Raw genomic sequence first — 4,106 nt, 5'->3', positions numbered from 1 at the left:
GCCGCTTCCTGGGTAAGGTAGGGTCGTACTCTGCGAATGTTGTAGAGCATGAACCTGCAGGATCGGGTCACTGCTTTGATGTTAGCGGAGAATGACAGGGTGTTGTCCAGGGTCACGCCAAGGTTCTTTGCACTCTGGGAGGAGGACACAATGGAGTTGTCAACCGTGATGGCAAGATCATGGAGCGGGCAGTCCTTCCCCGGGAGGAAGAGCAGCTCTGTCTTGCCGAGGTTCAGCTTGAGGTGGTGATCCGACATCCACACTGATATGTCTGACAGACATGCAGAGATGCGATTCGCCACCTGGTTATCAGAAGGGGGAAAGGAGAAAATGAATTGTGTGTCGTCTGCGTAGCAATGATAGGAGAGACCATGTGAGGATATGACAGAGCCAAGTGACTTGGTGTATAGAGAGAATAGGAGAGGTCCTAGAACTGAGCCCTGGGGGACACCAGTGGTGAGAGCACGTGGTGCGGAGACAGATTCTCGCCACACCACCTGGTAGGAGCGACCTGTCAGGTAGGACGCAAATTCAAGAGTGAGCAGCGCCGAAGATACCCAACTCGGAGAGGGTGGAAAGGAGGATCTGATGGTTCACAGTATCAAAGGCAGCGGATAGATCTAGAAGCATAAGAGCAGAGGAGAGAGAGTTAGCTTTAACAGTGCGGAGAGCCTCCGTGACACAGAGAAGAGCAGTCTCAGTTGAATGACCAGTCTTAACCTGACTGGTTTGGATCAAGAAGGTCATTCTGAGAGAGATAGCAGGAGAGTTGGCTAGAGACGGCACGCTCAAGAGTTTTGGAGAGAAAAGAAAGAAGGGATACTGGTCTGTAGTTGTTGACATCGGAGGGATCGAGTGTAGGTTTTTTGAGGAGGATGCAACTCTCGCTCTCTTGAAGACGGAAGGGACATGGCCAGCGGTCAAGGATGAGTTGATGAGCGAGGTGAGGTAAGGGAGAAGGTCTCCGGAAGTGGTCTGGAGAAGAGAGGAGGGGATAGGGTCAAGCGGCCAGGTTGTTGGGCGGCCGGCCGTCACAAGTCGCAAGATTTCATCTGGAGAGAGAGGGGAGAAAGAAGTCAAAGCATAGGGTAGGGCAGTGTGAGCAGGACCAGCGGTGTCATTTGACTTAATAAATGAGGATCGGATGTCGTCAACCTTCTTTTGAAAATGGTTGACGAAGTCATCCACAGAGAGGGAGGAGGGAGGGGGAGGAGGATTCAGCAGGGAGGAGAAGGTGGCAAAGAGCTTCCTAGGGTTAGAGGCAGAGGCTTGAAATTTAGAGTGGTAGAAAGTGGCTTTAGCAGCAGAAACAGATGAAGAGAATGTAGAGAGGAGAGAGTGAAAAGATGACAGGTCCGCAGGGAGTCTAGTTTTCCTCAATTTCCGCTCGGCTGCCCGGAGCCCTCTTCTGTGAGCTCGCAATGAGTCGTCAAGCCACGGAGCAGAAGGGGAGGACCGAGCCGGCCGGGAGGATAGGGGACATAGAGAGTCAAAAGATGCAGAAAGGGAGGAGAGGAGGGTTGAGGAGGCAGAATCAGGAGATCGGAGGGAGAAGGATTTAGCAGAGGGAAGAGATGATATGATGGAAGAGGAGAGAGTAGCAGGAGAGAGAGAGCGACAGTTGTGACGGCACATTACCATCTGAGTAGGGGCAGAGTGAGTAGTGTTGGAGGAGAGCGAGAGAGAAAAGGATACAAAGTAGTGATCGGAGACTTGGAGGGGAGTTGCAGTGAGATTAGTAGAAGAACAGCATCTAGTAAAGATGAGGTCAAGCGTATTGCCTGCCTTGTGTGTAAGGGGGGACGGTGAGGTCAAAAGAGGAAAGAAGGAGGCATGAGTCAAAGGCAGACGTAGGGAGGTTAAAGTCACCCAGAACGGTGAGGGGTGAGCCATCCTCAGGAAAGGAACTTATCAAGGCGTCAAGCTCATTGATGAACTCTCTAAGGGAACCTGGAGGCTGATAAATGACAAGGATGTTAAACTTGAATGGGCTAGTGACTGTGACAGCATGGAATTCAAATGAGGAGATAGACAGATGGGTCAGGGGAAAGAGCGAATATCCACTTGGGAGAGATGTGGATTCCTGTGCCACCGCTGCGCTGACCAGATGCTCTCGGGGTATGCGAGAACACATGGTCAGACGAGGAAAGAGCAGTAGGAGTAGCAGTGTTTTCTGTGGTAATCCAGGTTTCCGTCAGCGCCAAGAAGTCGAGGGACTAGAGGGTAGCATAGGCTGAGATTAACTCTGCCTTGTTAGCTGCAGAACGGCAGTTCCAGAGGCTGCCGGAGACCTGGAACTCCACGTGGGTCGTGCGCGCAGGGACCACCAGATTAGAGTGGCAGCAGCCACGCGGTGTGAAGCGTTTGTATGGCCTGTGCAGAGAGAACAGGGATAGACAGACACATAGTTGACAGGCTACAGAAATAGGCTACAATAATGCAAAGGAGATCGGAATGAAATTAACTAAACATCTGGGAAAGCGAGAGAGCGGGGCCTCCCTCACTTACGTTTCACTGAAACACTCAACTATAACTCTCCCAACTTCCACTTTAGAAATTATAATTGTTGTAAACTACAGCGGTTCAATGTTTTCTAGGAATAGACTAACTTAGTTTATTCAGCTAGCTAACTTGGTACAGTATTCTTCCGTGAAAACCGTCCAGGGCACCGAATCCTATGACGTCATAGCCAACTAGCATGCCAGCCTCCAATAACACAGTTTAGCACCAATACTCGGTTACAACAAACCACCAGTGTGTTAACACGCCAAACATATCATTCATGTCCGTGTCTAACGTTGTGTAAAGTTTTGGGTTCGTTTTTACAGTTTGAGTGAGTACTTAGTCAACTTATTCAGCCAGTTAGTTAGCTAGAATAGTTAGCATACTAGCTAGCCATTGCTCTCTGCCAACGAACCAACCCCTCCTCCCACGGCACGAAACACAGAGAGAGCCAAGCTAACGTTAACTAGTCACCCATGTCCCGAATTCCCTTGAACGACTCTGGTTACCAGTATGTAAAAACAAAACAAAAATGTCAGGAATGCAATCAATGGAAACAAAATGAGTACCGGTAACTGAATTGGAAATGCTGAACTGCACTGTGGACTCCCTCTCTGTGTGTGTGTGTGTGTGTGTGTGTGTGTGTGTGTGTACAGTGTTCTCTCAAGACTCAAGCTATTACACCCATTCCCCCAAGCAACATATTTGTCTGAGGTAAGAGCTCACCTTGTGAATTCCTTGTGGTCTTAGGACAGCATTGCATTTTTACTCACATACACTTAACTCTGAGCTGTTAGCAAGCAGTAAAATGGGTTGTTGGACTCCTGACCTTACCAGGGTCATTCAGGGAGAGACTAGTATCGAGGGGATCAATGACATTCAAAAGTCAGCCAGTTTGTGGTAATACATTCTCTTTTTTACCTCTACAAGGACCAGGAAGTCATTTTGACATAAGAAAAATATATTCTGATATATTCTGATATAAGAGAGATGTGCCAAATGAAACAAGACCTGTTTCTTAATGTAATCAATTAAATGTATATTTTTTTCAATTGCCAATCTATCATGCACAAACTCTGTCCAACATTTTGCCAGGGTTATTCAAATATTTCTCATTACCATGTTGATGACTGATTATTTCAAATTAAGTTTATCTTAGCTGTCTCCTCCTGTTATGATACTGGGTGCTGTTATTGAATTATTTATAATACATATTTTGCTGTATAAACATGGTCAAATATTATTCAAATATTTACTTTGAACAGCATTGGGTTGTTTGTAATGAGTCAAATTGTTTGGCAGCTGAGAGCGAGGTGTGTGTCATTACATTCACATTTTAGTCATTTAGCAGACGCTCTTATCCAGAGCGACTTACAGACACAAAGGCAAAATTGGCTATATCGTAAAAAATCATAAATTAAAATAAGCTTTTTGGTCTTAATTTAAGGTTAGGTTTAAACTTTGTGGCTGTGGTAACTAGGGACGACCGGGGTGTGTTCAAGCCGATCGTTTACAATTCTACAGACATGCGCACGGCGCTTCGGTTTGAAGAGAATACGCCATATTGAATCACGGTAGACTTCTGCTAGCTGTTTGAAAAGGAC

At 46.9% G+C, this 4,106-nt stretch overlaps 1 protein-coding gene across 2 annotated transcripts in view; it reads right to left on the bottom strand.

The window, feature by feature from the left end:
- The window catches only part of LOC311113121 (RNA cytosine-C(5)-methyltransferase NSUN2-like), a 22,330-nt gene extending 18,638 nt beyond the window's left edge, over positions 1-3,692 (bottom strand). The window contains exon 1 of one of the 2 annotated variants that reach the window (XM_084156272.1): positions 1-3,692. This exon is cut by the window's left edge and continues 1,019 nt beyond it. The gene's annotated coding sequence lies outside the window, so the exon portion shown is untranslated. The other variant, XM_084156271.1, reaches the window with a different exon arrangement.
- Between the last annotated feature and the right edge of the window lie 414 nt (positions 3,693-4,106).

The sequence above is a fragment of the Coregonus lavaretus genome (genome assembly GCF_964263955.1).
Source record: "Coregonus lavaretus genome assembly, chromosome: 3".
NCBI lineage: Eukaryota > Metazoa > Chordata > Actinopteri > Salmoniformes > Salmonidae > Coregonus > Coregonus lavaretus.
The sequence above is the reverse complement of the archived record's forward strand: the minus strand, read 5'-3'. Positions and strand labels throughout refer to the sequence as shown.